Raw genomic sequence first — 25689 nt, 5'->3', positions numbered from 1 at the left:
AAATCTGTCTGGTTAGCTACTTGGTTTTCTAGGAGCTCAGTTTGCGGTATCGATCTGCTTTTTTTCTCTTTTTTTTATGTCTATATACGTAGATATTTATGCCTACTTGTTTATCTTTTACATATTATCAGACTTACTAGCTTTGTCAGGCCACGGGATCCAATATGTCTCTCAGTTTTCCTATTAGTCTTTCTGTCTGTCTATGTCTGTCTTCCTTCATGCCTGCCTGTCTGTCTATGTGTCTGTCTGTCTGTAAGCATGTATGTATGTACGTCTCTCTCTCTCTCTCTCTCTCTCTCTCACATCCATCATCATCTTTTCCCTAACACGGCTCTATCGCATCCTCAGAGCATAGTTTCATCTCTCTCCTTCCCACACATTTCATCGCCACAACAACAATCTTCGCGACTCTTGGCATTAATGGTGGATGAAAGACTTTTTCCCCTTTGAGTTTTTAGCGTCGGAAATAATGTTCTCCCACGTCACGGAGGCGCCGCGGGGATTGTTTGGAGGAGGAGGAGGAGGTGGAGGTGGAGGAGGAGGAGGAGGAGGAGAAGGTGGTGGAGGTGGAGGTGCAGGAGGACTGGGATGCAGCTGAAGGAGGGAGGTGCTGGAAATGAAAGACGAGGGACGGTGGAGGCTTAAAGTGAGGTGCAGACTTAAGGATCATATGAAAGAAAGTCTTACGAGGCCAAAGCAAAGCGTAGTAAGTTGTGTTGTTTTCCACGTATGCTCAAAGGGCGCAATAGCATTAAGGGAGGTAAAATAAAATACACAAAAAACACCACATAAATCAAACAAGGCCTAGAGCTACGAGGGATCTGAAGGTCATTAGCTACAAAACATAATTATTATAAAGACGTTTGAAAAATAAGAGCCAAAAAAACTAATTGACGCTTCTGTTGTCACCATCCAGGCCGGCCACCCCACACTCCCTCCCCTTCGACCACTCCTCCTCTTCCACTCCAACCCACTCCTGTTCAGCCTCACCGTCCACTCCCCTCCTGCAGAGTCCCCGCCCAATTGCCCTCGCTCCCTCACCCCCTCCCCCACCAAAGGCCTTCATAACATAGGACAAAAAGCTGTTCTGATTGGTTTTCTTTGTCACCCTCGCGTCCTACACTCCTACAATACCCACACAGATTTAGCGCCTCCCCTTCCTCCTCTTCCTCCTCCCCCATCCGCACTGACCTTCTAACGCCTCGCAGTCATCCGCACCACCTACGCCCACAGACTCCGCCCTCACATCCCATCGACCCATATCCCCCACGCCACGCCCGTATCCTTTTCACGCCCTAAAATTTCATAGTCTCGCCAGCGCATTGCAATTTGTTATGCTCTGATTTCTTACTGCCACACATATTTGCTTGGTTTATTTCTCTCTCTCTCTCTCTCTCTCTCTCTCTCTCTCTCTCTCTCTAGGTAGGTAGCCTCCATCTTTCATATCTTTCAGCCTAACTCACTCTCTCCTTCTCTTTACCCACACTTCACGTTTCTCACTCCTCTTCCGCCTCTCCTTCCATCTCCTTCATTCTCCACTCGCTTCCCCGTCATTCCCAGCCATCAGGTTTATTAATATTCCCATTTTTATCTCCTCGGACGATAGACGCACCTGATAACGCGCCCGAAACCCGAGAATCCTGGCGCCCCGTCCCGGTAAGTATGCTAAGGAGCGCTCCCATGGGTGGAAATTATAAGCGGTGATGGGAAACGGAGATAAGGTGAATACTGAGGAGGCGACAGGCAGGAGGGTACGCAGCGGGATACCTCATGTAAGTTTATCGTTGGCAGGGAGACTTACAGCACAGATTGAAGGCTTCTATATAAGGGAATCAGGGAGGGAGAAAGGGAGGGGGTGTTCATCTCTTCTTACCCACCTCTTCTTTACTCCCATCTAACCTAAACTCACTTCCCTCCCTTCCATCATAAGGAGCTTCGTTACATTCAAACTGACAGGCGCTGCTTGAGTGCTCTATTTCTCCTCTACTTTAGATGCAAAACTCCGTCCTGCCCCCCAAGCATCTGTATGTCAGAGATTTTGTGATAAGAGGGACAAGGGACGTCCAGGGTGCAGGGGGGTGATTACCAAGTGTTTCCTTACTCTGACTTGAAATACGAGTTTGTTATCTGGGTTGAAAATAATGTTACTGCGAACTCCACGTTATCCTTGGAATGTCATGGCCCTGCACGGGTATTAGCGATTATAATTATCCTCCTGAAGGTTGGAGTTGAGATTGAACTGGTCGAGGAGTCTTGTCATTGTCGCCGAGTGTTGGGTGGTTGGTGGTATGAGTGGTATTAACGGTTAGGCGTGCATGTGAGTGTGTGGAGGTGATGCCTGGTGGTTATCGAGGAAATCAGACACCACGGCTCAAGTCGACTTGCAACAACAACAGCACCAGCACCAGCACCTCCTCCTCTACTAGTACTGCTACTACTACTACTACTACTACAACTACTACTACTATGGTGCTGGTGATAGTAGTAGTAGGTGATAGTAGTAGTAGTAGTAGTAGTAGTAGTAGTAGTAGTAGTAGTAGTAGTAGTAGTACGTACTATAATTCTAATACAAGAAAACAGCCGCCACCACCACCACCACCACCACCAACAACAACAACAATAATCCCAATAGACACCCATCCACTATAACCCTTTCCTCTCTCATTCTACCAAAACTAAACACTACACACACACACACAGACCCATCCCCACACACCCACCCACACCCACCCAAACACACATACACTTTCCTTTCTACAACCACCACCACCACCATCACTACCACCACCACCACCTCTTCCCCATCTGGAGCAACGCAGCGCACGTGATGTACTCGTATGTACCAGCACGAGCTATCTTAATGCCATCTCGCTGTGCATGAGGGCTCCAGCACCTCACTTACGTCAGAAACACCTCCGAGTATTATTCCTGAACCGACAATTAAGAGCAGCGAGCACCTCCCAGGACTAGTTTCCCCCGTTTACCTTTTATTACGCTGCCCGGTAATTGCGAGACGCGTTCGAACCCCGCGTTTGTTTTATGGTAATGTTGTGGGCGAGGCAGTCAAGATGAAGTGCTCGAGATTTCTTTTTCTTACTTTTTTTTTTTCAAGGTTTGGAATTTATGTAGTGTGTGTTCTGGTTTGTAGTTGTTAGTCTCTCTCTCTCTCTCTCTCTCTCTCTCTCTCTCTCTCTCTCTCTCTCTCTCTCTCTCTCTCTCTCTCTCTCTCTCTCTGATTTTTTTCTTCTGTTTTTGAAGTTCTTGGAAGTATAAGGAATGTGCTTCAGTGCGAGTGTCTTCAATTAATCTCTCTCTCTCTCTCTCTCTCTCTCTCTCTCTCTCTCTCTCTCTCTCTCTCTCTCTCTCTCTCAGGAGCAACATAAATCTCTCACTCCCAGGCGTCACTCGAGTCAATCAGTGAATACTATCTGGCCGGCATCCCTCGCGCCCCTCGTCCTGCGCTAGGCCAGTTTATAGTGCAGCTAAGAGGCCATGGATCAGGGGGAGTGACCGTAACATCGTGGAGGCGGATTTGGCTCAGAGAAATGCCGTGTCGCAGATTCCAATCACTCTCGACGCGGATTTGACCACTTCACGTCACAACACTGGAGTTAAGTTGATCTTCGTTCGTTCGTCTTTGGTGTTTCGAATGGTTCTTGAATTCTAGGTTTTATTGTTTTCTTTGAAGTGGGGATTTTTTGTTTTTATTTTGTTCGTATTATACTATTTGTTCTTATCAATATCTACATTTATTTGTGTGCTTTTACTTGAATCACTTTATAAGATCCTATTTGCTTTCATCTTTAGTGCTCTTTATATTATTTAATTGCTTTATTTTTTTTTTATTCTAAGAGGATAAGAAAAATTTAATCACACAATATTCATACTTCATACTTATTACTATATAATTTATACGTAGTTGACTGTTCATTATAAACACTCTTATATTAAATCATCTTCTAGTATGATAATGATATTCCTATTTCTCCAGTAATGATTTTCCACGCAAAAGGTTTGTAAAAATTTGCATTGAGAAACTAATTCATTGTTTAGCATGACAATGATAATGATATTCCTATTCATCCAGTTATGGTGTTGTATGAAAGAGGTTTGTAAAAATTTGCATTGAAAATGTCATATGAAGGCATTTTATGACCAATGCATTGAATTTTCACTACATAAGAGCTATGGTGTGTGTGTGTGTGTGTGTGTGTGTGTGTGTGTGTGTGTGTGTGTGTGTGTGTGTGTGTGTCAGTCCACATCTCACTCTGGTCAGTAAATCTCATATTACTGGTGGTGGAGGAGGGGCGCAAAAAATGTTGTAAGCCTCACCAAGGCACAGGTTGGGATCAGAATACATTAACCTCTCCCGCGATGCCCGAATGATAAAAAGCCAGAGAGATCACGTATCTGATAATTACTCTTAAAAATTACAAATCACCAAAACACAATCCACAAATGAAGACGTGCTTGCGTTTGAAAACGTAATACAAAGGAAAAATACCAGCAATATTCAAATATTTGACTTGAAAATAGAACACAGTGTCAAATGAACAATTCGGACTCAAACACTCGAACACCACTTTTTTTTTTCGGAAAATTACCATTACCCTTAAAATTCCGAATCAACAACACAAAACCACACATAAAGACGTCTTGACCTTTAAAAACATAACACAGAAAACACAAACGAACACTTAACACTCAAACACTCGAACACAAACACTTCCTTTGTCCTTGGCATGCAATAAGACTGAACACGACTCACACCGCCCTCGTCTAGAGATCTGAAGGTGCTGACAACACCTTCTGACAACGCTGATCCGGCTATCCGAGGAAGGGTCACTATCAGTCCATCAGCCTCCTCGCTCGGCAGACGGAGGGAGTCCCGATAAAGTGGAGAACCGGACGCTCAGAGCTGACGGGAACTGACTTGCGTTACGAGCGACAGGAAAGTGGTGGGCAATATTGAAGGAGGAGGAGGAGAAGGGAGGAGGAGGAGGAGGAGGAGGAGGAGGAGGAGGAGGAGGAGGATAAACAAGAAACTGTTAGGGAGTGTAAAAAGAACTAAAATTGAAGAAAAACGAAGAGCAGGAATTAAATCAATGAAGTAGGAGGATAATACGAGTACAGAGGAGGAAAATTAAAAGAAAGAGCCAGTAAAGAAAAGGGAAAAGAGCAGTAAAAACGTAAGTGTAATTCACATGATGAGAAAAAAGTATAAAATAGGGGAATAGAAAGAGGATGATGAAGAATAAGAAAAAAAAATGAATAAACAAAGATGTCTCATTCCATACAGTATACGGAACACTATATCATGGCAATGGATAAACAAAGAAAACAAATAATAAACACATAAAAAAACGTATTTCCCTCACTACTACTATTTTCCAAAAAAAAATAAAAAAAAAGATAACCATGGGAGACGCCTTCCCTATCTATTTGAATGTAAAACCACTTGAGGCCACCACTTCCACCACCACTCTATCGGAGGCTGTAATATACAACTCTGCCGCCATCACCATCACCACCCTATCGCAGGCTGCAATAGACAACTGCCATAAAAAAAAAGAGGAGGAACAACATAAAAAAAAGAATAAAAACTGACCTAAACTCAATTCCAGCTGGTTTTTCCCACCCAACGATACCGGAGCTCTTATAAAATGATGAAATGTCCTTCTCTTCCATTACATAAACTCATGATGTCCCAAAATCTACGTCTTCGGGCTTATACTTTTTTGTTTCTTTTGTACGGTGCTTTATCAAACAGTCATCCTCTGAAAATGAAGATCAGCTGAAACTCACTGCTGTCCATGAATTTGTAAAGATATTGTGTTTGTTGAATTTGACAGTCTGAGTTTTTTTTTTCACATACATATATATCCTCATATCATACATTTTTTTTTTTTTTTATGAAGAGAAACGCTCATGAAAACTGTCAATAAATCTTAGAAATTATTGTTTACTTTTTTGTTAATGTAAGGAAGGAAAAGACAAAGGATATGTACGTTGTAATACACCTTATACAACTATACAACCATTCCACGGAAAATGAACGTGCATCAGAATTCACTGTTTTTAAATACTTTAAGAAGTAGTATCCAATTTTCATATGAGAAACAGTCAGAAATTCTTAGGTTTCACTCAATAATACTATTGGTTCACATATAAAATTGTAAATGACAAACAATCTGAGCAAGAACGCGGGAAGCGCAGAAACATTAGATACTTTCAAGAGGAGCTTGGATAAATTTATAGATGTCAGGAGATATTCGTTGTAAGTTTAAAGTACCCAGGAGTTTCCTTGTGTATATCAACTGACTTTTAGTACTTTCATTATTATGTGATGCTATTATGGCTTCCTCGCCGCTAGATGGCAACACAGGGCGAGGAGAATAGCAGCATTTCACAATTCTTAACACAAAGCAAAAGACCTCCATGACACATCTTTCACGGTTGTTCCTTCCAGTCATGCATGTCCGTGTACAGCATTATACTCTTGCTGGAACATTAGGATATTTCTCCACAACTATCATCATATCCCGTTACTTTCACCGTAGCTGTCAATTCATTCAGCATTTTTACGAGTTTGAGCATAGATCTTTGTTTTTATCTTTCTTGTGTATGAAGTTTACACATCATATGCATGTAAGGTGTCACTAGTAATTCATTTAGTTTTGCCATAGAGCGTGACTGCTATAAATGGAAAAGGAGTGTGTGGTTGTGAATGCCTGTCCATAGGTGTTCGTATGTGTGTGTACATCTGCTGATCTGCACAAACTATTGACATGCGCCATCTACCTGAGGTAAATGAAGACTAATCCACGGCGAAGCTAAAAATGTGAACTATGAAGATTTACAGTTCACGAGAAACGCTTGTAAAGTATAATACAGCAAATACATTAACAAAGGCAACGTTATTTTGTGGAATTCATGGGACTAAAATGTAAAGAATAGAAAAAGAAAAAAATTCTGAAACAAGTAAAAAGTTCGAAATAAAAATTATGATGGAAAGAAAATAAAATGAAAGAAAAGTGGAAAAACAACCAAACTTTCTTTGTAAAACTTCTGACATAAGGAAATGAAGGGTCGACAAAAATTCAAAGTAGAAATCATAATGCAGAGGACGCGGGGGAAGCAAGAAGCTGAGACGGTGAGGTGTGTAACAAGCCACGACAGGTACATGAGCGTGCTAATGATTCATCCCCACAGACGCGTAACAATACAGGCTCCGAGTGAAGAACTGCAAGCACACACTGATAATCGCCAGCATAATGATTTTCGCTATTCGTCAAAAAAAAAAAAACACTTAATTGTTTGACTCTCACAAATATTAGTCATTTAGTTTTTTCTTAACAATTAGAGCACTATGGAAAATGATCAGCATTGACACACACAAAAGACAGAAATATAAGATTACTTTTGTCTCTACTCATTCACAGGACATTTAAAATCATGGTACAAAACCGTCTAAATATTGTAGATAATTATGCAAGGAAACATCTGACGGTTAAAGGGTTAATGTTTGTTCAAGGTAAATACAAACAAGTAAGAATACAAAAACATTATAATGATATTCATGGAGATGTGGAGATAATGTGTAACCCTGCAGAGTACAGAGGTGGTTTGATATGAGAACCTGATGACTTCCTGTGTGTGGTGGGAATGAAGGGTGCTGTGCAGGTGGTGGTGGTGGTGGTGGTGGTGGCATACAAAACAATTATCACAAAAACAAGCAAAACGTGTTACCATACTCTTGAGGTAGTGGCCATTAAGGTGATGTCTGTCTAGAACACACCCAAGGCAGATTGATGGAAATAAAGTTGAGGCCTGAGGTAAAGTTTGGATACACTGATAGTACGGCCGTTCTTTCTTGTACTGACGCAGCCAACAGACAGATAGGTGGTTGTCTGAAACTTCTCTGTTATTTGGGATGTAAAAGATGTAAGCTAACTACAGTATGTTAACGTATATCATTTAACAGGAAAATTGAACTTCAAAAAATTAATGTCGGTGGGGAATTAATAGACCCATTTATCTACTGGAATTTTCATTCATCATACCAGGCTTGAATTTTGTGATTATTATCGTCTTCCAATGATTTTATCAATATAGTTAACCGTAAAAATATTGCAAAAATAACAAAACACTACAGCAGTTTCCTATGAAAGTTTATCTCCCACACTTCAGTACTCACAGTTTGCTTGGTTCAGGTTCGAAGAGAAAAATATGTATCGACAATGTTTTACGCGGGCGGTGAGAAAATAATGCTACATTTAAAGAAGAGTACGTCGCATTCTCCTGACTTTTATAAGATAAGATAACAGTTTAATGTAAGAACCGTGCTTATATTTCCCCTCTTTCTTCTCCGGTTAAGGTGTTATAGTCAATAAATTACATTGTTTAGATGAAGACACTGCTTTGAGACATTTTATCTCTTCCAGTTTGCAAATCAATTTCTAGCCAGACACTAAACTTTCTTAAGACTTGAACATAAGCTGACCAAAACGATAATCATCCCTGTGAAATTCCTCGGAGAAGTTTAAAGTGAAAGTGTAACTCAAATTAAACGTAAAAATTTATCACTAAACGTTTAAACAATAACAAAAAAAAAACTGATATACTAAGAACACGCCATAATGCTGTACCTCATTTTTTGTTCTTGTTCATCTAAGTGTGAAGCGTGAGATTAGCAAGCAGGGGAGAGAGAGAGAGAGAGAGAGAGAGAGAGAGAGAGAGAGAGAGAGAGAGAGAGAGAGAGAGAGAGAGAGAGAGAGGCGTGGTTAAAGGCAGAAACATTAAGAAGACCAGACTGCACCTTCTTAATAATAACTGTTCTTTAGACGTGTACTCTCTCTCTCTCTCTCTCTCTCTCTCTCTCTCTCTCTCTCTCTCTCTCTCTCTCTCTCTCTCTCTCTCTCTCTCTCTCTCTCTCTCATATCTTGCTCAATGGAAGTTTTAATAGATTGCCACAAAAATATATTGGACACATGCCATATATTTCTGCCATGAATAAACTGGATTGGACCTCGGGCTGTGGGAACAACAGGAAGGGCGTGGACGAAGACCGGGAAGGGACGGAGGGACGGGCAGACGAAAAGGGAGCCATGGGAGGGAGAGTGGTAGACTGGGAAGGTCAGATAGGAAGACGAGGGACATCACCACATTATATAGAGCTGGGGATTAGGAGAGTGATGAGAGAACCTATCCCTCAACATTTCGTCTTATTTCCTACAGCCTCTTGGGGAAGGTATTCGGAGTATTATAGGCTGATTTTTCATGGTTGTAGTTATAGATTGTCAAGGAAGCTTAAATGGGAATGGGAAAGAACACGCATGAAAACCTGACTAATCTCCGTGGTCTTTGAAAATAGTCCTGATTATGAGAGCAAGGCATTTTAAGACGCTGGACAGTAGTGAGAGGTTAACGAGGAAGGTAAATCAGAAACTGGGAAATATGAAAACCTGGTTAATTATCTCTACGGCGTTTGAAAAATAGTCCCGATAACAAGAGAAAGACTTTTAAGACCACGACAGTGATGATTATATTATTCATTCTTCCGTCACACATCACATGCCTGAGTCCTGTAAGTCTTTCAAGTCATCCTTCCATCCTTCCATCCCTTTACGTCTATCTCAAATCATCATTCCATCACACATCACAGGCCTGATCTCTTCCCTTAAATCTATCTCTAGTCATCCTTTCATCCTTTCCTTTACCTCTATCTCATGTCATCCTTCCATCCTTCTTTCCCTTATATCTATCCCAAGTCATCCTTCCATCCTTCTTCCCTTACATCTATCTCAGTTTAAAATAATGTCTCCACTACCGAGCCCTTTCCTTACACAGGTCTACGGTTTACGAATATGTAATAAAAAAAATAAAAAACGTAAATTTAGATGTAGAAGACTTGTGCCAGCAGGGAAACCGAATGTTAAGAGGCGGCAACAAGAAACTTAACAAGAGAAGATAAGGATCCGCAGAGACGTACAGTTTTACAAATATAGCAACAATATGTAGATCAGTACGAATGCATTATCAGAGGAAAGTGTGTAGTTAAAATATATAGATTTAAAAGAAAATGTAAAGATGTTAAAAAATAGGACATCAGGAATTTGAACCAGCAATATAAAAGCATACTCGTAACTACACACACACACACACACACACACACACACACACACAGGATGAGTCGCGGGTCCAGTGGTCCTATACACACTGGGTCGCTCAGGCCACCACCGATCAGCAGGACGCCGCCCAAGCCACGCCCTTTAGCACCTCGCGGACAAGCCTCAGTAATTACCCCTAAATAGTTGATAAGCGTCTTCACGGAGGTATTGATGTTGGTAATGACGCTGAGTAAAGGTGACACACACACCAGGATGTGGCGAATCCTCCTCTTTCACCCCCCGCCACGCTGCAGACCGAGAATGCTATTGTGTGTCAGGTGCTAAACTTCGAAGCTTTAATTATTTCCCACTTAAGGTAAGCATCAGCCGATACCATGCAAGGCTTCTTAATTAAAGAGATAATAGGGAGGGAATGGATAGCATTTCTAAACAAGTACTTACACTATAAATGAAAAAAAAGTATCTTAGTTTTCTATTCCGTACTATTACTTTAGAAAAAAAAAAAATGAGATCATGATTGAGAAAACGTATTTTTTTTTTCTACATACTTATTCGATTCATACGAAAGAAACGTTCCACTGGTTTTACTTCTTAGCGTAACTCAAGGAAAGGAAAAGAAGTGAAAAATCAAGAGCCATATTAGATTTGCCGTCTCAGTCAAAGATAAGAGGAAGAAAATACAGTTTCCACACACGCTCCTTCGATTCGCACAGTAAAAATTTTCCTCACCTTTCGTTCCGTAGCGTAACTTAAAAAAAGAGAGAGAGAGAGAGAGAGAGAGAGAGAGAGAGAGAGAGAGAGAGAGAGAGAGAGAGAGAGAGAGAGAGAGAGAGAGAGAGAGAGAGAGAGAGATCAAGCAATGAATAGATTAGGACGTGAGGTCATCAACGGAATGCTAACTCCTCTGTGTCTATTAGCTAGTGAGGACCATTAAAATACCCACCAGTCACACTAAAACCATTAACTGCCCTAGCACACCCTCACGACCTCCCTCCACGCCTCCCGCCACGCACCGACGTGTCATGACTTACATATATATATTTCTTTTTTTCTTCACTCTCAGCCTCGTGCACATCCTCCTCCTCCTCCTCCTCCTCCAGGTCACGCCTCACCACCTCAGAGTTTTTTACCGCCGCCCCTGGAAGTGAGCCGATAGCAAGGCCGCTTCCTTCAATTAGCAACAGTCAGATGGTGAGAGCGATTTCTTATCATGTGTCCATCTTTTAATCAACTTATCACGAGAAATTAATGAAACAAGCGATGATAAGCTGCAATGATGAAATGATGGAATGTTCTGCAATTATATTTTTCTTTCTTATCGATGTTCCCTTGATTGTCTCCCTAAGTATTCTATTGTTTTGCTGGTTTTTGTTCTTATACGTTCTTCTGTTGCGAGTTATTTCTTTCTCTGCCAAGTTATTTTTATTTCTTTATTTTTGTTTGTTATTGATCACTATGTTGTTGTTGTTGTTGTTGTTGTTGTTGCTGTTAATCATATTGCTGCTGTTGTTACCGTTGTTGCTATACGTACTACTTACATAAAAGGGAGTACTGTTATCAATACAACTACAGTATATTATCTGAAGCTACAACTACTACAAATACTAGCATTATCTATTACTATGTATGACTACTACTACTACTACTACTACTACTACTACAACTATGCCACTACCACTCCCTCTATCGTTACAACTACTGCTTCAATTACTACGGCCCAAATTATGTTACATTACCCGGCCTATCTCAACAATTCCTTCCTAACTATAGCGTCAAGTGATGCCTGGGGCGAAGTAAGGCTGGCCCATGTCAAGCTAATGTAATACACAAGGGAGAACACGCAACCAAACAAATTGAATGCCTCGTCCCTTTCCTCTCGCCATTATGTGTTAGTGTGACGGTTCTTTCAGACTTGGGGAAATAATTATAGAAAAAAACTATACCTTACACCATCGAGAGTGAAAAAAAAGGGTGTATTTCTAAGAACCCTTGTAAACGACTGTGAAGTTTTGGCCTTCAAAATGAAAGCACATCACAGAGAAGTGCGCCATTTCCACACTCATGGGCCATAATTTTCCTTATCAAGATCATGTTCACATTGGTAAGTGCACCCTATGCTACTTATAATGTAAGGCACCAGTCATTAATCTTGCAGGCTGCGAAGGGGCCCCTGCGCCATCTCAGGCTCGCCACCCTCTCTGTCTTCCCATCCACAAGACAATCACGGAGGGTTAATTACACCCTTACCCCACGTCGGTTCTGACAACTCGAGTCGTGTTTGGATACGCTTTAACGCACACCTGAGAGCCGCCGGCGGTCAGGCCGTACAGATTGCACCTGAACATCTCTTTCTCTATGCGAGCTGCTCTCACTGTGGCATTATCCCGGCCGTTTCAGATGCTTTGCATTACACAAGCCTCAGGAGAGCCATAAGTACTCTTTAGAGGCCGCACTTAATGTCGTGCCTTGCAACAGATGACTCCGAAGCGAAGTTGGAGCTGATGCTAATTTCACGCTGGGGAGCCGCGGGTGTTCCTGAGCCACGCAATTCATCAAAGGTTGTGGCCGCGACAGCCCATGAGGCGGCGTCCACACTTCCTCTGGAATAATACATTCCTCTGCGCGTAGAGAGTGAGCGCCCCCCATGTGGTCCTGGACGAGCCGATTCATCTGAGTACAAGACTGAGTGTTTTCATTCCTCCACATCTCTCTCTTCCCTCCCCTTGTCCCCTCTCCCCTCGCTACGCCGGGTGGAGAGTCATGTCGAATTGAAGATTATTGGCCGTAAGGACTCATTCGCCTCCCTGGTTCACCTCGAGCACAAGTGGACAGCGCCGACCGTTCTTCAGTTTTTTTTTTTTTTCCTCGGCCCCCGACGTAGGATGAAAAGTTTATGGGGCAACTCTCGTATATAACGCATGATTGAAGTGACCTAACGTCCTTCACTTCGAGGAAACTCACTTGGCGTCTAGAGGCACAAAAAGAATATATAAATAGATTTTCAGTCAGTAAATGTTGAAAGTGTGAGAAGACAAGAGTATAGAGCTGCTTGGTTTTTACCTTACGCTTGTGTGTGTGTGTGTGTGTGTGTGTGTGTGTGTGTGTGTGTGTGTGTGTGTGTGTGTGTGTGTGTGTGTGTAAGTACGTACATACATACATACATACATACATACATACATACATACATACACACACACACTTGCAATATCTCTCTCTCTCTCTCTCTCTCTCTCTCTCTCTCTCTCTCTCTCTCTCTCTCTCTCTCTCTCTCTCTCTCTCTCTCTCTCTCTCTCTCTCTCTCTCTCTCTCTCTGTCTCTTTCTCTCTCTCTTTCTCTCCCTCCCTCCCTCCATCTCTCTACCCGCGCGCTTGGCTGTACAGTTAAAGGGCGGGCGGGCGGGTGGGTGGGAAAACAAAACAAAAGTAATTAACTGAAGATTTCTGGCATTAGCATCCAAAGGTCTGGCGGGACACGACTCCACATAAAAAGCTTTTTCAGATTAGGATAATTCGTGCCGCGGTGAAAACTTGAAGGTTGCAATTACTTCTCACCCTCCGCCAAATTAAGCCAAATTCTGTCACGGAGATGGGAGTTCCTTCTCTCAGAATGCTACACTAATGCATAAAAATGGAAGTGAGGATTAGCATGACGAAAAATTTTCCCCCCAAATGATTTTTTCAGCTTCGTTTTCTGTTCCTCCTTTTTGCTCCTAAGTGGGTAAGGGTGTGCCTGTGTATGTGTCTGAATGTATATGTCAGGTTGTCTATTTTTCTTGGCTGTGTTTGGTTGGTTGTGCGTCTGTCTGTCCGTCAGTTCCTCCGCGATGTGTCCTCTGGGAATGAAGAGTCAGAGGAGCGAGTGGTCGTGCATGATGTTGGGCGGGGCACACATATCCACCAGGTCGCTCTCTCTCTCTCTCTCTCTCTCTCTCTCTCTCTCTCTCTCTCTCTCTCTCTCTCTCTCTCTCTCTCTCTCTCTTGCTTGGGTCATAGCACCCACACCACCACTTCGCCGCTTTCGTCATTACGTGATAATATTACAAAGCATTTCCTCGTATTGTATACAACATATTACTTCAACAATTTACCAGTAAAAAGGGATGAAAGATTGAAAATGCTGGCCAACTCTTTTGTATTATGGAGGTGGGCAGAATAGGGTTCCTAGAAAATTTATGAAGCATTTGCAATAAAAAAAATTACCACTGACACCACAACCAACACAACCATCATTACAACAATAGCAACACCAAGACAACATATAACCTGACATCTACGTAACGTACAACACACATTCGTAAGGAATCTGCACTACTATAAATAAGTTACAAAAAAACAGTCTTACGGACAAACACTAAAAAAAAATAATTGCCAGGCGTAGGCCTAATAGCTTACTTGCAGCTTCCCTTAATTCTTTTTGTGTAATGTTCTATACGCGCAACACTTCTAATCTTACGCGATCCAGAGAGAGAAGAAAAAAAAAAAAGAGGCACAAAACAGTAGGTTAGCACAAGGCCATACGTCCCCTGGACACACCACTCCCCTCAAGTACCATACACATCTCCACATGCCTGCCATGTTTCTTTAGACGCTGATGATGCAAACACGTCAACTTTCCTGTGGTCCTGCTTAGAGTTCTGTGGAAGTCTCACATATTTTTAATTGTTAGAAGGGTTTTATACTAGGGCATACGCAAAGGCCGAGAGAAAAGAAGGTCCACTGAAGATACCGAAGTCCCCAAAGAGTAGTCAAAAGCATTATACAGAATTATGAGGAAGAGTGTCTTGAAACCTCCCCCCTTGCACATAGTTCAAAGCAATTAACAGGAGAAAAATACAGAAGCAGACATGGAATTCCAGAGTTTACTGGGAAATAAAAGACTGAAAATACTGGTCAACTCCTGCATTAGGGAAGGTGGGCAGAATAGGGTTCCAGGAAAACAGAAACTCATGAGGTACTTGCAGCGTCCCCTCCTGCCTCTCTGTATTCAGGAACACAAAAGGGGTGGTGCCACCGCAAAAGCAGCTGAACGATGCTCTCACCAAACCCAGACGACGGCAGAAAGGTAAGCACTAAATATATCAGCATAATAGCCTCGTCCCTCAGCATTAGAGAATATATGAGTGTGTGATCCCATCTGCGTGTTATAACCTTTTTTTGCTGCAAAGGTTCTGAAATTTATAACAGTATAATACCACCCTACTAACCATTACCACTGCTTCTCCACGACTATTGCTATTACTACTACACACTCCTGCTACAACTACTTCGCTGCGACCACATGTGGATACTGGAGAGTAATACATAAAAAAAAAAAAAAAAATACACACAAAACCATGCCCGGCAAAAAGCTCAATGAACATCACTCGTAAATTCTTCTGGAGATTATTAAGGTGAATTAATTGCGTTTCTGTCTCTCTATTCACTCTTCAATTTCTTATTATATTTTTTTTCTTACACTACTTTTGTCTAGTCGTTCAGACAGCAATTCCTTAGTTGTATGTTATATTTTTCTTTTTTCTTGCCTTACAAATATGAACAGTACATTTGTCAAGGAGAATGAAGGCTCCACTATCTATTTTCTGGTCGAGACTCTGCGACTAGAGCATAATATATATATATCCTTCGGTTGCCGACTGGATTAAAATAAAACCTGGCGAGCCTTGTTAGTAGAGAGAGAGAGAGAGAGAGAGAGAGAGAGAGAGAGAGAGAGAGAGAGAGAGAGAGAGAGAGAGAGAGAGAGAGAGAGAGAGAGAGAGAGAGAGAGAGAGAGAGAGAGAGAGAGAGAGAGAGAGAGAGAGAGAGAGAGAGAGACGAGAGTCGGTGGTGTTTATCTCCCCCAACATTCCCTCCTCTTTGAAGCAGATGCATACATCACATCTTAGTATTGCTGAAGGTTGACTCGGGTATTTCTTTGGTCTGCCTCGGCGCGGCGTTTGAAGTTGTAAGACGCTCGTTACCACCTATTCGTGCGTGTACTGTAGGCGCGTGAGGGACTTCTGAAGGTGACGAAGACTGCCTGAGGAGCGCGTGGGCAGGTAGCAGAAGTGCTTAATTGCTGCAACCGCCACACGACACGCGCTCCCGTCTGAGTTACTATGCCTCGACTGCGTAAATAATGATAAAAATAAAAAATAAATAAATAAATAAAAAAAAAAAAGCATATAAAAAACCAACCTCCATATTTATTTATTTATTTTATTTATTTTGTTTTTTCATCCATGTCGTTGCTTTTCTCTCCCGTACTGACCCACGGCATTCACTCCATCATTCTTCACCCCCTACTCGCTGCATGCATTCCCGCCACGAACCTTCCTTGTCCGCCTTCCACTGTCCATCCAGTCCAAGTCATCCTCACACGACCCTTTCCTTATTCTCCCTTCCCCCACTCCCTCCCGTTTTATAATCTTCATCCTGTACCCTCTCTGCATCCCCTCCCTTCCTTCCCTTCCTCAGGCCTCAGCGTCCCCGTCCTAATACGGAGAAATAGCACCTGCAGGAGCGACTAGGAGAGTTCACACGGGGCTTAAGTACAGGTGGGCGAGGCGGGGCGGGGCGGGGAGGAGTGGGACGAGATGGTACAGCCTGAGATAATATCCTTAACTCCGGCTGGTTGTGGAGGAGGAGGAGGAGGAGGAGGAGGTGGTGGTGGTGGTGGTGTTGGTGGTGGTGGTGGTGGTGGTGGTGGTGGAGGTGGTAGGTGGTGGTGAGGGCATGGGCGCAGATGAAGGAAAGAGGAGGTGGTGGCAGCTGTGATGTTTGTGGTAGTGGTGGTGGTGGTGGTGAGGGGAAGGGTGCAGATGCAGGAAAGGAGTGGTGGCAGCTGTGATGTTTTGTGGTAGTGGTGGAAGGGTGAGGAGCGGTGGTGGTGGTGGTGGTGGTGGCCTTGGATCCACGCGAATGGAGCAGCTGAAAGTGTCTGATAATCCTCCTGTTATTTTTTGCATGACGCCCATTTTTGTCCTGATTGATACGTGATACAAGACACTGCTACCAGAGCCATCTGATTGAGTCCCCCCCCTTTGTCTCCGAGGAAAACGAGGTTGAGTAATAACGATTTATCATGAATTTACAGCGATACGTTCCTCTCCCTGCCCCCTTCTCCCCCCCCATCCTTCCTTCTACTCTCCCTTCCTGCATAAAGTGTGTGCGTGCTTCTAAACCCTAACAAACTAAGAGGTGGTGGTACTTGTTACTTCAATCGGTCGTGTTTATCATGTTAATGGTGACAGGACGTGTAGGAGAGAGAGAATGAAGGAGAGAGGGGAAAGGGGGGGTGCTGAAGGGTGAGGAGAGGTGATGTGGTGTGAGAAAGGGATTGAGGGAGTGTGAGAAGGTAAGAGATGGTAAGTGTGTGAAAGCAGTGAAGGAATGGAGGGAGAGGAAGGGCTAGGGAGTGACTGAAGGATGAAGGCAGAGAGAAATGGTGAGTAAAAAGTGACAAACGTAGTGAAAAGAGACACATACTCAAGCTAATCAACATTAAACTGCTCTTCCTTACTCACTTTCTTACCATCTTAACCTTACTCATCACTAACTACTATCATTACTCACTTTTACACATCAACTTCGACACTTCCACACTCGCCATCATCACTTCCTCACCATCTTATAACTCAACTTCCCTCACTCCTCTATTTACTGATTCCCTCATCTTCCATCACTTCCTCACTCACTAGCCTCACTCATGTCCACTCTTGTCACAACCATCACTGAAAAGCTATCACCACTTAACTCAATGACCGCCTCTACTTCAGCCACATCATTTCTTCACTGCCTATCTCCCTTACCAACCTCACCCTTCACTCTAATCACCCCCATCACTCCCTCACCACCGCTAAGATACAGACGAGTCTGTTAGTTCCCGTTCAAAGTATAAATTTCAACGCAATGGAGTGAATGGAATATAAAAAGAAGGGTTATTAATGATATTCCAGTGCCGTAAAGTTATAAAGGTTGACTCAGGCATGGATTTATGATCCACAAACGTTAGAGATCGGGTTGGGCTGATAAAAAAAAAAGTACCAATACATTCTAGGATTACGAAAAATATGGTTAATTTGATTCCTGTCAGGGACCACTCGCCCTCCCACCTGCAGGCGATGGGAGGGATCAGGTAGCCGCCCCGCCCCCGCCCCCGCCCCTCCACACGCTGCCCCCTCCACGCCCCGCCCCTCCACACGCCGCCCCCTCCACCTGCGAGAAGTCGGTCTCAGGGCTCTTGAGGATCATACAACCCTGACTCAGCCTCTCCGCCACACCTACATTTTATTTTCCCTTTTTATTTTTTGCGAGTGTGTAATGACCTTATTCAGAACACAAGCTCCATCAGCCACACAATTGACCAATGCACTTTTTGTCTCTACTCGGGAAGGGAAAAAAAAAGCACACCCTTGACGCAAATTCATAGGCCACCAATCCGCGGCATCACAGGGAGCCTTGTGTGCGAGCGGCTGGCGCGGGAAAAATGCGTCCCTCAAAAAGTGCCCCGGGCTGCCTAGCTCACTCATAAGGCGAGGCACTAAAAAATGGACGTGCGCAGGTAATGAAGTAAGGCAAAAGGGCGACCCAACGAGAGCCTGACATTGCACGGCTGCATAATCAAGCAACTCATGCTCTCCGCCACCTTCCTCTGCTCCTCTAACACTCCGCCGCTCCTCCCTCCTCCTCCCTCTCCTCCTCCTTCACCAGCCATCAAGAGGACAATTAACTTGACGCGTCCACCTGAAGGTCACCGCAGATTCCGTCTCGTCTATCTAGAGGTCACCTCAAAAGAATCTTCCGTCCACAGGTCACTCCTTACAGCTTGCCACATCTGTAAGGGGTCACCCTCACTGTCCCGTCCTTCCGTCCAGTGGTCACTTCACAGTCCCACCCCGTCTCTACCGCTCAAAGTAATCTCACAGAATCTTCCCGTCCTCTCGTGCAGCCCGTCCGCCTCAACAGTCCCCGTCTTGTCTCTCCAATTCAGACTCACCTCACATACCTGTCCCTCCCGTCTAGAGGTCACCGAACATTAAGAAAAATTCGAAGGTCTTCTCTGGTCAGGATATTATTAGATGTATTTTCCCTCGAGACGAAGTTTAAATATTTTATTTCTTCTGCCGGCAAAAAAGAAAACACCCCCGACAACCTTGAGTAAGCCAAGAAAAAGGCCTTAATCCGTAATTGCATGGGATATTATAAACCGTGTAACGCTGATGTGTGAATGACCTCAGTCGAGTGTACGCATTTCATTTTCAAAAGTTTGTTATTTGATTTTTCGTTTTGTAAATAACTCTATTACAAAATTCTCTCTCTCTCTCTCTCTCTCTCTCTCTCTCTCTCTCTCTCTCTCTCTCTCTCTCTCTCTCTCTCTCTCATCTCTCTCTCTCTCTCTCTCGATATAGACAGATAAGTAGATGAATAATATGATACGGACGAAGATGGACGGATACAGATCAAGACAGACAGACAAACAGATAGATAAGTAAATGAATATAATTATAGTGAGATGGATACACAAAGACAGACAGACAGCAAGATACTATAGTCCAGACGAGCATGCGATACCATGACATCAAATGTATATATACGACCAGAGCGAGGTGTATCACTGGTAGGAATACAATGAGTGTAGGATATGGTTGAGCGGAGGCATCGTGGTGTAGGATATGGCGGAGGCTGTGGGGAGGAGAGGCAGCTGCTGGGAGTGATGTATGAGCTCCTTTGAGACTCAAGGCAAAGCAGAATGTTAATATGAAAATTCTTGTGTGCCTGGTGTTAAAAGCCTTTATGGTCCTGAATAGAATATAACAAACTGAGCAGAAGCCGGGCGAGTGTGGCGGCGTGTGGCATCCACGTCTTGGCACACTGACTGCGCGTGTGCGTCCAAGGTCAGCCAGGCAGGTGCTGCTGGACCATCAGCCGCCAATTATTGTCCCACCGGCCCACCACATCACCCTCACTCTATTACAAATTAACTTCAAGCATAAAAACGCGACGAGAACACCCTTTACAGAACACCGATCCCCGAGGTGTTGATGCAGCGTTCGATAAAGTTTCCCGAGTGAAGGACAATGACAGACATAAATCAGGTCCCGGACTCGGAGTGTAATCACATCCTGGCCAACGAGGCTCAGGTGGGGATAATTCCAATGGCCAGAGGTGGCTGATCAGTGAGGGTGCAGCGCCTCCAGTCGTGGTTGGCTGCTACTGAATTATTTATAGTTCTGGATAAGATGAGGTTTAGAGACGACGAAGAGGGCAAAGGAGGACAGGGACCGGCCAGGCAGGGGACCCACCGAGGTGACCCGCAACACCTGGCTGGGTACCGCGGTGTCAAGGTGGCAGGTGAGTGCGGAGGGAGGCTGCGGCAATGTGGTAAAGTGTGGGAGCGTGACGGCAGCCGGCAGAGGTAAATGCCAAGAACTACACTAAGACAAAACATCATAATGAGACACCCAACACCAGACGCCAAAAGCCAGATGCCGGCGGCTGTATCACATGTGTTTGAAAAATGTGGTGGCGAGAGGAAGCACGAGATGAAGCAAAAACTACTCTAACACTGGCCCGCCGTTGCTTGTTGCTCTTCTCGGTGTGAGAAACGAACAGTCGAAAACGTTGAACAATAAAGTGCTCCGGCTTTATCGTGTTTCCTCTCACCACCACAAAATATGTGTGCATCACCACCACCATCACCATCATCTTTGTCAATGTCAACTTCAACACAATGACTAAACACCATTATCATAAACAAAGAGTAAAACAAACGCCACAAACTGCCATATATTTCTTCTTACACTTCACTAAGACAGCAGCAAAACATAAAACCAGAAATATCATCATCGCAAACATCATTGCCATGACCATCTCCTTTAAAAGCAAAAAAAAAAAAAAAAAATCATCATCACTGCCACAATATTGAAGCTTCCCGTGCACAACAGCAGATCATAAAGGCAGAAAGCACTGTTAAGATCCCCAAGGCAGCGAATTAATCAAGGCGCCAGCCACTCAACGTTAAAATCTGCGCTCCCACAACCAAACACTTTGCATACAGCCTCGTCGCGTGCCTCGCATCCTCAAGTCTCACATCTCATATATTCTTTTCTACCAGACACTCAAAACAAACGCTTAATATATTATATACTTTTATATACGTATATCCGTCATGCAATAAACAGCTCGACACACCCTTACATTATATTTATTGCTCTCTGATTTCTGGCTATATTTATTTCTCGATTTTTCATTTCGTCAATAATTTTAGAGGAAATGGTGCAGAGAGAGAGAAGGAAGGCGCATCATCGATCAACGAATTTTTGCCAATGCAGGAAATGCATTTTCTTCTTTACATATTTGTGTTTATTTATTTACTTTTCAGGAATGTGGACCCGAAAAAAGGTTGTTCTGCTATTTGTAGATATGACAAAGATTTCTCTCTCCCTCTCTCTTTTCTGTGTGTGTGTGGTGTGTTGTGTGTGTGTGTGTGTGTGTGTGTGTGTGTGTGTGTGTGTGTGTGTGTGTGTGTGTGTGTGTGTGTGTGTGTGTGTTTTGCTTTCACCCTTCAAGACTGATCTCAAATACATTTACCCCAAACACACACACACACACACACACACACACAACACACATTCACCTAACTCGCCAGCTCAAAAAGTTTTCTCTTATCTCTTGGCAGGTCGAGATTCGCTGCTGCTCTCGGATGTAAAAGCTTTCACTGACAGACGAGAAAGAGAGAGACGAGTACTGAGGAGTGTGCGGTGCGTGAAAACACTTAGCCTTATCCACAGATCAGACTAAAATGAGCTCTAATCTCTCTGCAGGAGGGTAATACCTGGCGATCATGAGTCAAGCACAGCAAGTGATCCGCACTGGTAAACACACACACACACACACACACACATACAAAGACCGTCATTTAATAAAATGCCATAATTTCCTAACACAAACTTTAAATACCAGGAGAAAGACAAACAAAGATAATGAGTTGAGAAAAGAAAAAATCTCAGGGAAAAATAGAGAAAATTAAAATAAATGAGAAAAAATTAGAGAAAAGGAGAAGAAAAAAAACACACACACACACACACACACACAAACAAACACACACACACACACACACAGAATGACTGTCATTTAACAAGTAAACGGCTTAATTTCCTCACACAAATTTCAAAACACACCAAAGAGAAAGGAAAGGAAAAACAAGTACTGAAAAAAAAGTTGATAGATAAAGGGAGGAAATTAGAAAAGCGAGAAAAAACATACAACAAGGGAAAAAAAGGGAGAGAAAATTATGCAAGGAGAAAAAGTGGAGTATTTTGGAGTTTCCTGTCTTTTTACACACTTCCTCTTCACACACCCCTCAAATCCGCTCTGCGTGTCTGTGGCCAGTGTAGAAAGTGCTTGGGGCGCTAACAGCAGTGGGTGGTCGGCAGGAGGCACACGGGAAGTCCCTTTTTAACAGTGGTTTCGCACTCCTCAGGTCCAGGCAGCACAAAAATTCCACTCTTACCATGGTACTGCTTCTTCATATTCCTGTCCTTTCTCCTCCTCCTCCTCCTCCTACTATTACTGCTGTTTCTATTTTTTCCTTTTCCTTTTTCCTGCATCTTTTTTCTTCCCTTTTTTTCCTCCTCCGCCTTCATCTTTTTCTTCTCTACTTCTCTCCCCTCTCTGCATACGATGATACAAACACAAACACACACACAAACACAACACACACGTAAAAAATACGAACAGGAGCTGGTCTGTCAACTCGCACAAAAAAACGCACAGATAAAACAGCCCCCCCAAAGGCATCATAATATTTCCTACGTGCAATTACTACAAACCCAACAACGTAATAAAGAAAACGTAATAAACCAGTAGATGAAATAGCCTGCACGGTTCGCGCGCGCACACACACACACACACACACACACAATCATCTCTCTCTCTCTCTCTCTCTCTCTCTCTCTCTCTCTCTCTCTCTCTCTCTACTATACCTAAGTGCACGAGATACTAATAAGAAAAAACGAGGGATGAAGACTTTTAAATTGACCAGCAACGCAGAGGTAACACACGAGGCGGCGAAGGTAAGTGAAAATTGACTCCGCTGCAATAACGAGGCGGACACAAGGACTGTCATCACGAGGGTGCGAGAGCCAATCGCAAATATTCTGTGGTGGACGAAGGGGCGGCGCTCAGAACACCCCGCCACCTCGCCCTCCGTTCGTCTTTCTCTCAGCTTCCCGTATCCAGCCAGCACGGGTGGGGATGGTGAAGGGATGGCGAGGGTCGCGCGGCAGATTAATATAGATAATAATAAACACCAAAACGCTTAATGACGGCCTCGAAATTGAGTTCGTGTTTGCCCGCACACGCCACGACACTGGATCCTCCTCCTGTGGGGTAAAAAATGTCCTTCGCTAAATCTCAGGTTGGAGTTTTGTTGACAACTACAACGATATTTATCAAGGTACGAGTGTCAAAGTAAAAATAAAATCCCCCAAGACTTTTTTTCTTTTTTTTGAGGTTGTATTTATAGAGTGGCTCGTTGACAGCCTCCCGTCATCGCCTGGTGGCCTGCAGTGCTGGGATGAAGCTCCGTTGAGCCACTCCCTGGATTCCGCCTACCTCACTAATGCCATTATGTGGCAATGGCCGCCGAGGGGCAGGTGACGCGCTCAAGGTGCCTCACGTACCATCAGGAATGACCTCGCGGTGCAGCCTGAATCTCCATCCCCTCCCTCCGCCTTGATATTGGAAAATTAGGCACAAATCTGCAATTTGCCTGAGTTGTTGCAGCTGCTGGTGACACTAAGTGCTGGGAAGGCTATATCCAAACGCGTCAGAGACCACAAAGTATTAAATACACAGGATCTTTGATAGCCCAAACGCGTCAGAGACCACAAAGTATTAAATACACAGGATCTTTGGATTACCTCTTCAAGAGCGTCTTCTTCATTATGTGTGCTGGTCACGGCATGGAATTTATTAGATATGTACTCCTTTATGCGTGCATGCATGCACGACGCACAACACACACACACACACACACACACTCTTCTCAGCTTGTATCGCATGGCCTGTCCAGCTGACACGTTAACTGCGCCGCACCAACCGTAAACTTTCAGGAAAAGAAAAACACCAAGGGGTTTGCGAATCTAAATTTGCATTAATTATATCAAAGGTTCAAGGTGGTGAGGATAACAATCCTCCACACATGTACACTAATTGCAAGCTTAATAGCTAATCCTGGCAAACCACTTCGTAATCAGGGTTGTGGGAAGATTCCACATACAAATGCATCTTTTTTTATAGAAGGGATTCTGGCTAAATAAAAAAAAAAAGATCCATTGAAGGTGGCAGTCCCTACAAAAGACGCTCGAAAGCAAGTCGAACAGTACACGGAGAAGCATCTTGAAACTCCCTCTTGGAAGAGTCTGTTATAAGCGGAAGGGAATTACAGAAAACAGGTAGGGGGTTCCAGACTTTACCATTAAAATGGATGAAAAGATTCAGAATACTAGTCAACTTTTGCACAAGAAAAGTAGACAAAAAAGAAGAGAAAGCAGAAAGATTCGTAAACCATGGTCAGAGAAGGAGGAGGGGAGGTGGCATGTAGTTAGCAAGACGAGAAGAGCGGTTAGCGTGAAATTAGCAACAACAGATGGGAAGAGATGCAACATTGCAAGGAAGAGAAAAAGAGGGGAGGGGAGAGACGAATATCATTGTATTAAATCGAGAACTGTTTCAATCAATATACGTAGTTATCACTGTTCCCTAGCCAAACATACCAGAACATTCCTCCTTCCCCTTGGTAATAGCAGCCTGAACAACGTCAGGAGTACCAACCTTCCTCACGACAAACGGAGACCTAAAATAAGAAAAAAATTCAGGGTACCATTGTTCTATCGTCACCCTATTGTACTGAGCGCTGATAAAAATCTTAAAATACAAGCAAGATTATCAAGATGGAGGAGCAATGCAAAGGTTTAAGTGCAACGACAAACAATAACAGCACGATTAACAAAACAGTGGAAGGATATTCATGTGGTCTTGTTCCAGAGAGAGAGAGAGAGAGAGAGAGAAGAGAGAGAGAGAGAGAGAGACTACGTAGCAGAAAATGTTGTCTGCTAAACTAGACCTCAACCTCACCCACCTTCTTTTCCTTCACTAATTCCTTCAACACACACACATACACTCACTAAAACTAACACAAACACAATCACAAACACTTACCCAATCACGCCACCAGTGTAGGACAACCCGCAGTGGACAGACACGCACTCACAAAAAAGGCAAGAAAAGACAAATCCTAAGGGAGAACACACACGCAGGCTACCCGCGCGGCTTACACACTGTCGACAGGGAAACATAAGCGGAGTGATACCCTCTCTGCGCTTTCTCCTCTGGACGTCACCAAACTAGCAATTAAATGAGAGTGAAAGTTTACATTTCTGAATACGAGTTTATGGTTAGAAAACAGGTTAATTATATAATAATGTGCCTGTGCTTAGTGTTTTTATTCTTTTTCTTTCTTAGCAGCCAAAATATACGTTTTACGAGTTTCAGTGCCTAACAAGACCTCCCCAGTCCAG

At 43.5% G+C, this 25689-nt stretch overlaps 1 long non-coding RNA gene across 5 annotated transcripts in view; it reads right to left on the bottom strand.

Annotated features, from left to right (window-relative positions):
• LOC135114197 (uncharacterized) overlaps positions 1-25466 on the bottom strand; it is a 226004-nt gene extending 200538 nt beyond the window's left edge. For all 5 annotated transcript variants that reach the window (XR_010275434.1, XR_010275432.1, XR_010275433.1 and 2 more), the window contains exon 1: positions 25331-25466. This is a non-coding gene — a long non-coding RNA (uncharacterized LOC135114197). The remainder of the gene's footprint in view (positions 1-25330) is intronic.
• Positions 25467-25689: the final 223 nt, after the last annotated feature.

Source organism: Scylla paramamosain, chromosome 27 (assembly GCF_035594125.1).
Source record: "Scylla paramamosain isolate STU-SP2022 chromosome 27, ASM3559412v1, whole genome shotgun sequence".
NCBI classification, from domain to species: domain Eukaryota; kingdom Metazoa; phylum Arthropoda; class Malacostraca; order Decapoda; family Portunidae; genus Scylla; species Scylla paramamosain.
This window is presented reverse-complemented; position numbering and strand designations above follow the sequence as displayed.